The following is a 13,785-nucleotide window of genomic DNA, read 5'->3' as shown; positions in this document are numbered from 1 at the left end:
TAACATATGACTTCTTCAGTTCACCTGTGACATTCCTTCATCTGTTCAGTCATTCAGCCAATACTTGTTGTGTGCTAACTGCCTGCTAAGCACTCTTTATGCATCAGGAGTACAGTGATCACAAGCAGGGCAAACAGGATCCTTGCACTTGTGTGCTTGTGTTTGTGTGAGAGAGAATCAGGTGATAGTAGAAATAAAGGTGATTGCAAGCAATGCACACAGCAGGGTCCTGTGACAAGGAGTCCCTGAGATGACTGTGTCTACTACAGCTTATATAACCAATGAAGGTCTAAACATCACATCTCAGGCCTGAGCCAAAGGAACAGACAGGCCTGTACCATCTACAGACAGAAATTGCATTGACTTCTTGCCAGTTTCCTAGGTAGGTGAAAAAATACCATGGGAGTCATTGGATGAAAAATTAACAAAAAGGTTGGTTTTCCAAAGTGTGCTGGGCTCTTTCTGGGGAGAGAAGTTGAGGACAGTCTGTGCCTCTCCCTGGAGCCCCCTGTGTGGATGACTCACTGCCCAGGACTCAAGAGTGCAGAGAACAAAGAGAAGCAGGGCTGGTTGATGGCTGCCCTGCAGCCCTGCAGCCAGAGAGGGAAGCGCGGGGCTGGGGAGATAAATACACCAGGTCATGAGGCAGTTAGTCGTGGTCACCTGTTTGTGTTCCCCAAGGGAACAAGAGGGTAACAATACAAACTGTCTCTCCTGCTGGGCCAGCAGGACAGGAAGACTCCCAGCCAGCAAAGCTGGACATCTTACGCCCGCCAAGGGCAGATGTGAACACAGCTCGATGAGGCACGTGGATGGTCATTAGTCTGCACCTGGACCACTCCCTGGAGTGTGGAGACACTCCAGACCGAGGCTCTGACTCTCCATCAGTGTGAAGCTGGAGGCAGTGACTGTTCATGGCTGATGCTCAATCAGTGTGGAACCAAACTGGGCTTCCTGGAAAGAGAGGTAAAAGGGAAGGACAGGGCAGAGTCCCATGGGGTAGAAGGTAGGCCTTGTTTCATTGTTTTCCTAGAGGGACTGTGGGAGGGCTCCGTGCAGGAAGTTAACAGCTTGAAGAATGAGGTACTGCAGGAGGGCTCCATGCAGGGAGCTAACGGCTGGAAGAGTGAGCAATTGTGGGAGAGCTTGGTGCAGGAGACCCAGGAGGCTAACAACCAAAAGAATGCTCCCTGAGATCAGCTGGCCTCCAGGGGAATGGACTCCATCACCTGGTGATTTCCTCACTCGTTCCCATTTGCAGGTCCCTTGGTGCAGAATTCCACAAACGGGCCTAGTGATTCAGCGACCCCTACAAGGTCTTCTGGTCATTGCTCTGGGAGCAGCTCCTCTCCCACAGTTTTCATGTCTTGTCACGTCCTTCTGGTGACATTGGATGGGATGTGCCGAGCACTGTGCTGACATTCAGGAGTGTTCCAAGGCTGTGACACTTCACTCCTGCCTTCTGGAGGCCTCTGGTCAATGTAGGTTGTCAAAATCTGTCCCTTAGGGTGATGTGTTGCAAAGGGCTATCATCTGACAAAACCTCCTTGCTGGAAGGTGGTGAGAATTTGGGGAGCAACGTGTTGAAGGGGCTTTCCTCCCCTGAATGATAAACTAAGACAACTGAAGTTCTCAGAAATGCGATCCATAAACCTCAAAATTGCTTTTAAAAAGTGCTCCCTCTGGATTTTGACAGCTTGTTTTGCAGAGCAGATTTTTGGTGTGTATTATTTATTTTATATTTTTTTCCTTCCATATCCTCTCTGACCCAACTCCCCAAGGCTGCTGCTTGGTTGAAAGTAAACGTGTGGACAACCAACCACACTTCTTATATTTTGAATCATCTTAAAAATGACTGAGGCTTTTATTCCCAAATGGCTGCCCTCTGCTACACCTGGGTGGCAGTGCAGTCCCTGAGGATTGAAGTTGGGGCACTGAATAGTCTGACAAACATGTGACACCCCAGAACCAAGGGTGATGAGGGCTAGGGTCTCCAGTCAGGAGCCACATCTGGTAGATATCTAAATTACTCCCTCTTTCTGCATGTTTTCCTCTGGACTTGGCAGGGTTTCCACCTACAGGGAAGCAGTGAGCAGTAAGGTCGGTCCCCGATTGCTGGCACCCCAGGGACTAACCACTGACAGCCCCTCCCCATGTGCCACATGGAGACCCGGAGCTCCAGGCCTGGGCAGAGCATCTGTGCAGATAGATGATGTGACAGTGGATGACCCATGCTCTACCTCACCTTCTCAGGCCTGGGTAGAGAAACACAGAGACTATCCAAAAGCCTTGGACCCTTAGGTTCCAAGAGGCAGAAGTTGTAACATGATTAAAAAAAAAAAAAAGTAAAAGCAGCAAAAAATAGTAGTAACCCTCTTCTCTTAGTCCTATAGGTAGTTTACCAAATTGGCCCAAAGCCCTAGCTCAGAAGTTTCACTTTTACATGAAAAGTTTTCCCAGCATGAGTAAATATCATACATGTTCCTGGTGCCCCCAGCCTTATTCAGCCTCTGAGGGCTGTCCTGCCTCCAGGAGAAAGGATGAGGCTCATGGCCTCCAGGCAGGAAGGACAAGGCTCATGGCAGAGGAGAGTGGGGAGCTCTGCAGAGGGCAGGGCAGCTTCCTGACCCCTGCCTTTGAATCTGTTGGCTGAAGCCTGCCCTTGACTTCATGCAAAGGCATTGGCCACTCAACGAGAGGCCTCAGAGTTCATGCCCTTGGAAACGCCTTCCTCTCTCTGAGTGGGGCTGGTTAATTGATTGATTCCATGAAGAGAATTCTTCATCTCCACGTTGGATGTTTGTATTGGCCTGCTGTCCGCCAAACCCGCCCACGCAGGGCCGTGAGAATGTGCTAGGAAAGCCTTTTTCTTTGGGTGCTTGAATTTGAGTTATTCAATTTGGCCTCTTTTCCATAGTTCAGCCTTTCAGACTTTAGCAGGAAATTTTCAGCGTGCTTATACAACGTCCTGTGTGTTTTAATACATTTCTACCTGAATAGCTTTCTTTTTTCCCCCCTCTCATAGAACATCGCAACAAGACAACTACCTCATGACATTAAGAATCCAGTGTATATTTACAACTGGAGTTCTGAATGTTGGCCCGATTTCTTCTTGGAAATGGTGAAATTAGAGAAAGTGAAAGTGTGTGGTGGGTCCTCTCTGGGGAAGGCGGCCATGTGAAGGCCAATGGTGGGCGCCAGTGTTTACGACCTGGTCAGGCTGAATCAACACCTGCTTTGTTTGTTCCCTGTGAATGGGACTGACCCTCAGACATTATGGAACCAGGGGGATGCCTGCCAGGCAATTTCTCGAGTATCAGAATTCAGTCTCTTGCTTTTCTAACTTGCGATCGTTTTCCTTCAGCTTCTGTGGGGCTGGAGTACACAAACGACAGCCCCGGGGCCAAATCTACCTCTGTGTGAAAGTCGCTCAGTTGTGTCTGACTCTTTGCGACTCCATGGACTATCCAGTCCATGGAATTCTCCAGGCCAGAATACTGGAGTGGGTAGCCTGTCCCTTCTCCAGCGGATCTTCCCGACCCAGGAGTTGAATCTGGGTCTCCGGCATTGCAGGCAGATTCTTTTCCAACTGAGCTATCAGGGAGGCCCAATCTACCTCTACCTATCAGTTTTTAAGATGATCTGCTTGAAAAAAATCAAGATAAATCATGACATTTTCATGTTAACCTGACTTCAAGATTCAGTGCCCACAAATAAGATTTTATTGGCTCATGGCCTTTATTGATTTGTTCACATATTGTCTGTGTGCTTTTGCACGGCAAGAGCAGAACTGTGTCCTCATTTAAGATCTTTACTGTCTGGTCCTTGGAGCTGGAGGATTTATTGATAGAATTTTTAATTCAGTTGAAATCTTTGGCTCCTCCAACCTATTTTCATGTCCCAGTATGTTTTTACATATATTGTTTCCAACTAAACAAAGCTGTTATTTCCAATTTCTGTCCAATTTTTACCATCTTTATGGTGTACCTAGCATTTCCTCTGCTCTTTGGTTGCATGTCTGATCTCAAGAGAGCACTGTATTCTTGTTCTATGCTAGAAGGCTGAAGTCTCAGCAAGGTGACTCTCACATAGGAGTCATCAAACAGTTGTTTGTTTATGAATAAATTAACAAATAAATGAACAGAATACAATTCATCAAAATATTTCTTTTTCTGTTTATGCTGCTCTTCTGGAATTCCTAACCACACATAAGTAGAATTCTCTCAGCCTACCCTCTGTGTCTCCCAGCTACTGTTTAATTTCTTCCTTGTTACTCTGTGTTGAGTTCTGGGTGAACTCTGTACTTCCATCCACTTCACTAAATTTATCTTTGCCTTGGTATCCAACAAAGCAATACATACAGCTTAGTGTATCTATTAATGTAATTCACTAATTATATGACTATGTTGTAAATTTCTAAGACATATAGTTGCTTTTTTCAGTGTCATCTTCATTTCTGTTTGTAAAAAATAATTTCTTGTTCACACTTCAAGATTTAATTAATTTATTTTTTGAAGTTTCAAAACAACTTAAAGTCATTCTCAGCGTGTTTCACAATTTTTAATATTTGCTTTGGTGAATCCATGTTCCAGTTATCTTTTCTGGCTTTATGTTTCTTCATGTGTTTTTTAAAAATTTTTAATCTTTTGGCCATGCTGAGAGGCATGTAGGACCTTAGTTCCCTGACCAGGGATTGAATCTGCCTCCCCTGCATTGGAAGTGCAGAGTCTTAATCACTGGACCATCAGGGGAAGTCCCTCTTCATATGCTTTTGAATCATGTTTTGTTTCCTCGTATTGAAAGAGAAGTTCTTCTTCTTTGTCTCATTCCTTCTGTCTCTCTCTGCTCTTCTTCAAGCCCTTCCTCCACACCTCTGTGCTCATCTGTCCTTCTGACTCATTTGTGTTTTTCCCACCTGGACCCATGGGGATGGAGAGTTAAGATGTGTCTTTGGATGATGCTGGGTATTTGGGCTTTCTCACTAGTCATACCTACAATCTCTCCCCTCCCTAAGCTCCTTATAAATCGTAGAAGCTTTTCCAGCATCATTTTGAAAACTGGGGAGCTGTAACCCAAACCCTTGTTTTAATCAGTGATTCCTACAGTGGCCTCCTTGCTGACACTGAGCATGTAATGAAATGCTCCCCAGGAAGCCCACCTTGGTCTCCAGTGTCTGCCTCAAGGATGCCTGCACACAGCTTTTCATTTCTGTTCCATTTCTAACCTTAGAAATATTTATCTTGTGTGACTGACTGGTTATGTGTTTCTGGTGACCCTCTTCACATTTTACCTACCATCTCTACATGTTTAGAGCCAAGAAAGTAGTTCTTACCATGAACTACTCTGTCACCTGGAAGTCCCCGGCTCTTGGAATTTTCTGGAATTGGAAGACCCCCACAACCTCATGCTGTCCCACTTGCTTCTTGCCTCATAGATATTTAGCTGTGAGGTTCCTGTGAAGCTTTTCCTGTGCTGGAAAAAGTCCCTGCTTCTAGGATGCTTATGGTCTGCCTGAGGCCAATCAGTGTCTAGAGTCAGAAGGCCCAGTGGCCCAGCATGCTGTGATCGTGGCACCAGTCCCCCGTGGATACTCCTGACTGTAGGCCTGCAGCTGGTTCCTCCCTAGGAACTGTCTTCACCTGTAGGAAGCTGCAGGTAGCACTCATCTTTAGGGACAGCCCACATCAAATTTCTGGTCAGCGATGGAGTGGGTGAGGTGCAAACACTTAGCCCTGTTGCCTCAGTCCTAGATATCTGCGAAGGGCCATTCCCATACCAGGCTTCTCAAGGACCAGCTGAGGGCCCCCTGGAGCTGCTTTCCAGGCCAGCCCCTCGCTCCCCTGTCGTGTCCTTGCCTAGAGCTCTTCTCCCAGTAACTGTCTGCACAGCAGCCCCAACTCAGAGGCTGTCTCCTGGTAACTAGCCCAGGACAGCAACTCACATTATAAAATACCAAGTGTTAGATACAGACACTATGCAATTTAGGGGTCAGAGGGAGGTCCTTGTGATCAAGGTGGTAAGGAAAGATGTAGAAGCAATGAGACCTGGCCACAAGCAGTAAGTCTGGAAGCACGGGAGAAGTAGACACATGATACTGGAGGCTTCACATCCCCTTCCCTGGCCCCTCAGCCACCTCCCCCGAATCCTGCATACCCCGAGCACTGTTTTCTCTCTGATCATATCAGCTTTGGTGTGGAGAAACTTTTAGAAGAGATTACAACACTTTAAAACTTATTAAGTAATAGTACATAAAGCCAGAGTAATAAATGGTAGATCCAGATGGGAAGGGAGAAGGGAAAATATTGTTTTGGCTTCAATAATATGCCAACAACAAAATTGGAAATAGAGAACTGAGCTTTTGCAAGGGAGGATTAAGGGGCGGGGCACAGGGGAATTCCAAGTCCCACTTGGAGACATGCCGTGGAAGCTTCTGGTTCGGGCGGGAAGAATTCTGGGCGAATAAGCTCGTCGTTTATTCTTCCATCGCTTCTGCAGTGTTCCCAGAAAGCCTCTCTGACTCATTCTTTTTAGCAGAAGAGGGTTCTGAGCAGTGCTAGAATGATGGCCTCACTGAGATTTCAAACAGCATATGTGGTCAATGTGTATTTCTTCTCTCCATTCGTATTAGTTTTCTGCCAACGAAATGGTGCAGAACTTCTTGTAAGTCAGATGGTGAGTGTTAGCACCTTCTTCTACTTAGCCTTGAAGCCTGACCGTCCAGTTTGTTTTGAAGTCGCAGCATGCTCTTTCCAGCTAACGCATGCTAAGTCAATTCAGTTGTGTCTGACTCTTTGTGACCCTATGGACCATAGCCCACCAGGCTCCTCTGTCCACGGGATTCTCCAGGAAAGAATGTTGGAGATCCCCCTCCAGGGGATCTTCCTGATCCAGGGATTGAACCCACATCTTCTGTGGCTTCTGCATTGCAGGCAGATTCTTTTACCACTGAGCCACCGGGAAGCCCATCTAATAGGTATTTATATTCAATCTCATTTCGAAGAGAAAAAGAAAAAAGTTTTATGTATCAACTTGCTTTTCACTTGTTTTGTCTGGAGCCTAAAATTATGAGCGATTCATTCAATAGAAATACTTGCTTTCCAAGTATTTTTTTCTAAATGCCATGTATATAGGCCACATGGTGCTTCTACTACGTCTTTCTAAATAAATTGTAGTCAGATAATAAAAGTATCTTGGGGAAGGCTAAAGGAGACTTTAAAAAGTACTTTTTTAAAAAAAAGTCTTCAAACTCTGTATTTATACAGAGTTTGCATTTAATTCATTAACTTTGGGGCTTCACTGGCAGCTCAGTTGGTAAAGAATCTGCCTGTAGTGCAGGAGACCTGGGTTCAACTCCTGGGTTGGGACGATCCCCTGGAGAAGGAAATGGCAACCCACTCCAGTATTCTTGCCTGGAAAATCCTATGGACAGAGGAGCCTGGCGAACTACAGTCCATGGGGTCACAAGAGTCAGACACAACTTAGTGACTAAACCACTATCCATAAAACCAGATCAGTGAATTTTTTTGCTTTTTCATTCTTACCACAAAGAAGATTGCACAAGGCTCAGAGCTCTTCTGGAAGAATTGCTCAAATAGGGGGATATGCATTGCTTCTTAATAAGAAAATTTCCAGATTAGCTTACCACCATGGGAATCATAGATCTTTCATATTAAAAGTCACCTTAAACATCACTTGAAACCATAGATCAGAAGTGGTGACTATAGCAATAACCTCTGAATTCTTTCAAGAGTGTAATAAATGAGGAGTTAGATTTATGTTTAAATCCCAGTTCCTGGATGGAATCTATGGAGTAACTCTTGTCTTTTTTAAGGCTCTATTTGAGGAAATATATTAAAAATAAATAAAATCAATCAATGAAACCCAAGTTAAAGTTGACTGGAAAAACTCTACTTTTTCCTCCTTGTTATTTATTCCTTCCATTAATGTTGAATTTCTTCTGCTTAATAACCAGAGAAAACAGTGTATAATTATGCAGGTTGATGCCGTGTCATTCTGGCCATGAATTGCCTATTTTGTGAATCTGCTGAGTTACTTTGAGAAATCATCCTGAAGTTATTATATATATATTTTTTATTTATTATATGCCCCATTTTCTTATGATTCTCATTATGAATGATTATTTATTAGGTGACATAGCTTTGGATAATTCATATTTCTCGTATAAATAAGAGTGACTACTCAAAACACATGGGCAACATAACACCCTCAATTATTCCTGTGCACACAAAATACTTCGAAAACCAGGAAAACAGATCATTTCTAGAAATACCGTGAGTTAATTGGAGCATGGCTGTAATTGGAGTGTGTGTATGTGAATGTGTGTATGTGTGTGTGTGTGTGTGTGTGTGTGTAAGAGAACAAATATCTTTTTACTCTTTCCTGTTGCTCTTACTCATGACTGGAGTTCCACATTTCCCTTTCATTGCCCTTCAGCCTGAAGAAATTACATTCGTGCTTCTTTTAGAGCAGACCTCCAGGTGACAAATACTCTCAGTTTTCCTTCATCTGAAAATGTTTTCATTTACCGTCATTCCTGAAGGATGTTTTCACAGGGTATAGAATTCTGGGTTCGTAATTCTTTTCTTTCATAACTTTAAAGGTGTCATTCCAGCTATCCTGGTCTCCATCATCTGTGATGAAAAGCACGCAGTCACTCAGACTGCTGTCCCCCTGTGTGTAGTGTGACATTTTCTTCTCTCTGCTTTCAGAGTTCTTCTTTTCCTTGGGCTTCCAGCAGGTTGGTTATTCTGAGTCTGGCATGGTTTTTTGAAGTTCTTCCTTTTTAGGATTGGCTGAGCTTGTTGAATGTGTAGATTATGTCTTCAAAAAATTTGGGGAACTTTTGATTATCATCCAATCTTTTTTCTGCACTAGTCTCTCTTTCCTCCCCTTCAGTAAACCTAATGACAGAAATGACTCAAACATGGACCTTTAATCCTTCAATCTGAGGCCTGAGAACCTATGAATTTTTTCCCAATGTTTTAATCTCTGATACTCACAGTGGATAATTTCTATTAATCTCTTCAAGTTACTGGCTTATTTCTTTATCATCTCTACTATTGAGCCCATCAAGTGACTTTTAAATTTCAGATACTATATTTTTTTCAATTCTAAATTTCTCTTTTTTTCTGTTTCTCTATGGACGACGTCCATCTTTCCATTCATTTCAAGGTTGTTTACCTTGAGCTCGTGGAGTGTGGTTGTAATGGACGTTTTAAAATCATTTTCTAATAATTTAAACATCTGGATAATTTCAAGGTTGACTTTATTGTCTTTTCTCCTGGGACTTGGTCAGATTTTCCTGATGTTTTCTATGCCAAGTAATATGGGTTTATATCCTGGTCACTTTGAATATTATGTTATGAATCATTGGGTCATCTTAAATCCTCTGGAGAAACTTGTTTTTTTTTTCCCCTTTGTTTCTCTGCTTCCAGCAGGCAGTCAGTCTGGTTGGTTTCAGCTCACAAGCTTTGTCTCACTTTTTGTGACTGGTGGTTCCAATGTCAGTTAGTTCTCAAAACTTTGCTTTTCCATTTGGGTCTGCCCTGCACACACACCCCTCAGGGGTCAGTCTGGGACCCATGTGGTTCTTTATATTGTAGTTCAGTTCTCAAAGCTCCTTTGGGTCTGTTGCACACATGTGTAGCTTGGGGGTAAGACCAGGACTTGGACTAGTTTATAACAGAATTAGAGGATCCCCATTTAGTCTTCAGCTCTTGAGACCCCTTTCCCCAGTTCCCCGGTCAGAGAGATGGAATGGGGTCGGGGAGACTCCATATCTTCAGGGCAGGAGCCAGTTTGAAACCAGGAGTCTTTGGGGCAGAATCAGGAGGGAAAAAAAGCATTTTGAAAGAGTATATATTTGATGGTCTTATACTCCAGTTAATTAATTTAGTCTTATTGTTAGTTTGGAAGAAGTTATAGGGTTGGAGCAAGATAGATACAACAAAGTCCTACTCTATAGCATAGGGAATTGTATTCAATATCTTGTAGTAACTTACAATGTAAAAGAACCTCAAAAAGAATATATGTGATGTAAAAATCAATTAACCAATTGATTAAGTTTTCTATGTTTTAAAAGACAATCTTATATAGGCAAACATCCTTCAAAAGTAAAAAAGGAAGAAGTAATAGAGGAAATGAGTAACAAAAAGCTATGACATACAGAAAAGCATAGCAAAATAACAGAAATGTATCCTTATCAGTAAGTATTTTAATATAATTGGATTAAACTCTGCAATGAAAGGTAAAGGTAGCAGAATGCATAATCAAATATAACCCAATTATGTACTGTCTGCAGGAGATTCATTTAAAATTCAAAGAAGAGTTGGTTGAAAGTGAAAGGATAAATGTCCTGTACAAATAATAATTGAAAAAGTACTGAGGTGGCTACATTAATATTAGACAAAATATACATTGAGTCAAAAATCATTACAAAAGGACATTGTATATTGATAAAAGTTCAATTCAAGAAGATGTAACAATTATAAGGAGAAGGAAATGGCAACCCACTCCAGTGTTCTTGCCTGGGAAATCCCATGGACAGAGGAGCCTGGCAGGCTACAGTCCATGGGGTCACAAAGAGTCAGAAACAACCAAGTGACTAAACAACAACATTTCATAAATTACTCTACACACAAAGAATAATTATTAAAATGATAATGTTAGCAAATATGTACTCCATACAAGGTCTGATTTCTTTGTTTTATTGTGTTTGTGTCTTAAAACTGTCTAAAAAAAAAAAAAAAGTAGTGAAAATAGAGATGAACAGTATTTTTGGAAACTGACATTAAAAAAAAGTGATTTAAAAAAAAAAAAAAAAAAGAAGATGTAACAATTATAAACGTTTACTCAACAAACAGCAGAGCCCCAAAATATATGCATCAAAAAAATTGGCAGACTTAAAGGGAGAAATAGATAATCATACAGTAATAACTGGCTATTTCAATAGCCCACTTTCAATACTGGAGAGAACACCTAAATAGAAGAATGACAAAGAAAAAGAAGACTTGAACAATACTATAAACCAACTAGGCCTAATAGATAAATATGAAACCTTCCACTCAACACTAGGAGGATACACATTATTCTCAAGATTATATGAAATATGCTCCAGGGTGGACCATATGTTAGATCATGAAAAAATTCTCACGAAATTTAAAAAGATTGAAAGCATATAAAGTATCTTCTCAAAGTACAATAGAATGAAACTAAGAAATTAATAGCAGATGGAAAATTGGAAAATTCACAGGTCTATGGAAATTAAACAATACATTCTTAAACACCAGCAAGTCCAAGAGATAACTACAAGGGAATTTTAAGATTATTTAAAGGATTTCTACAGTGGTGCAGTGGTTAAGACTCTGTCTGCCAATGAAGAGGACAGGTTTGATCCCTGGTCAGGGAAGATTCCGTATACCATAGGACAACTAAGCCCATGCACCACAGCTACTGAGCTTGAGCTCTAGAGCCTGTGGGCCGCAACTACCAAGCCCATGTATTGAAAACCACACCTGTGCTCTGCCACAAGAGAAGCCACCAGAATGAGAAGCCCTCGCACTGTGAAGAGTAGTCCCCCACTCACCGCAACTAGAGTAAGCCAACACAAAGCAATGAAGACTCAACACAGCCTTAAATAAATAAATAAATAAATTTTAAATGGTATGAAGAGAGTAATCCATACATATATATGGAAACAAAACATAACATGCTAAAACTTACTGGATACACAAAAGCAGTGTTCACAGGGGAATTTATAGCTGTAAACAACCGTATTTAAAAAAAAGAATGATCTTAAATCAATAACCTAGATTTACACCTTAAGGAGTGGAAAGGAGAAGGGCAAATTAAACCTCAAACCAGCAACAGGAAGGAAGAAGTAAAGATGAGAGCAGAGCTAAATGGAACAGAGACTGGAGAATCTGCAAAACCAAAAGTTGGTTCTTTGAAAAGTTCAGCAGAATTGACAGACCCTTAACTAGACTTGAAAATAAAAAATGAGACAAAATGAAGCATTTTAGTTATATTTATAACAGTTTAGACCTTTAAGCTTCAACTTTAAGGCCAATTATCTGTTCTTTTCAGGACTTACAACTGATTGAATGGACCCGCCCAGATCAATGAAAAGCATGTTAAAGTCAGTTCATTACAGACTTTAGCAGTATCTGTAAACTCACAGCGACATTTGATCAGTGTTAGATTATACTGACACCTTGACAAAGCCATTACAATATAGTTTTGTTTGCTAATTTATGCTGTATCTTGCTTTCTATTTGATTATTGCCAACACAGAGGAGCTATACTTACTTTTGCAAGATGATGTTGCATCTGAATCATTTTTGTGTATTTTTTCTAATAATTGGTCTGTGGATTAAGTTTGACATCCTATATTGATAATAAGGTCATCTGCAAATGATTCCATTTGATCCCATTACTGGCAAATAATTCTAGTTATTACAACTCTTCTTTGTTTTTCTTATCTTACAACACTGGCCAGTATACCTAGTGATATAAGTGATGAGGGTTTCAGGTGTCCTTGGTGATTCTCTGATATTAATACAACTATGTCCACAATTCCACCAGAAACAAGATATTTGCTTTAGTTATGGTATAAATTCTTTATTATCTTAAGGCCATTTCCTCCTATTCCCAGTCTTCAGAGTATTATATTGTCAGAAACAGATTTTGAACTTAATGAAATTCTCCTATGTATCCATTAATAAAATCATCAAATCAGCCTACCAGTGTATGACTTAACATCACAGATTTTGTTACTATTAAGCCACATTTGTTTTTCTGCAACAAAGCTTCTTTTGAGGTATTGTATTTTTTTAATTTCAGGTTCCTTTTTACTGTCTATATATTTGACTTGAACTTTACCTTTAAAAAATTTTTTTTACAATGGGTCCTTCTTGTTTATCTCTGTACATGTTGATCCCAAACTCCTAACTATCTTGCCCACCACCCTGCTTCTCCCTAGTAACCATAAATTCATTCTTTAAATCTGTGAGCCTGTTTCTGTTTTGTAAATAAGTTCATTTGTATCATTTTTAAAATTTTAGGTTCCACATATAAGTGATGTCATATGATATTTGTCTTTGCCTGACAGTTCACTTAGTGTTGTATTTTACTTTGCTATTTCAGCTGGTGAGCAAATACTGTTTTCAAATAATTTGTGTCTATATTCATAAGTAAAATGGCCTTATAATTTCCTTCACTTTTCTAGCCTTATTTAATTTTGAAAATAAACTTACTCTAAATTGTAAAATGTTTTAGGCAACTTTCCTTCTTTTTCTACTCTCTGGAACTACTTTTATAAGATAGGGATTATCTGTTCCTTCAAAGTTGGCAGAACTCCCTTATAAAGCTTTTTGTACCAGAGGATTTTTAGTGTTTCCATTTTGTAGTAACATATCCTATGATAACGGCCTCCCAGGGGTGCAGTGATAAAGAATCCCCTTGCCAATGCCAGAGCTACAGGAGATGAGGTTCAAATCCCTGGGTCAGGAAGATCCCCTGGAGTAGAAAACGGCAACCCACTTCAGTATTCGTGCCAGGATAATCCCACGGACAGAGAAGCCTAGCAGGTTTCAGTCCACAGGGTCTCAAAGAGTCAGACACGGCTGGGCACGCAAACATGCAAGCAAGCATCCTGTGATAAACACATTTTTAATCAGTGTTAATCATATAATTTTATAAAGATAATAAGTTGCTTTTAGCTTTAAACTAATAATTAAGAGAGTCACTATTACATCTCATGTACTT

At 41.0% G+C, this 13,785-nt stretch overlaps 1 protein-coding gene across 6 annotated transcripts in view; it reads left to right on the top strand.

Moving 5' to 3' along the window:
* The window catches only part of PIEZO2 (piezo type mechanosensitive ion channel component 2), a 241,604-nt gene that overhangs the window by 68,642 nt on the left and 159,177 nt on the right, over positions 1-13,785 (top strand). The gene's annotated exons all lie outside the window — the stretch shown is intronic.

This window comes from Cervus elaphus, chromosome 27 (assembly GCF_910594005.1).
Source record: "Cervus elaphus chromosome 27, mCerEla1.1, whole genome shotgun sequence".
NCBI lineage: Eukaryota > Metazoa > Chordata > Mammalia > Artiodactyla > Cervidae > Cervus > Cervus elaphus.
This window is presented reverse-complemented; position numbering and strand designations above follow the sequence as displayed.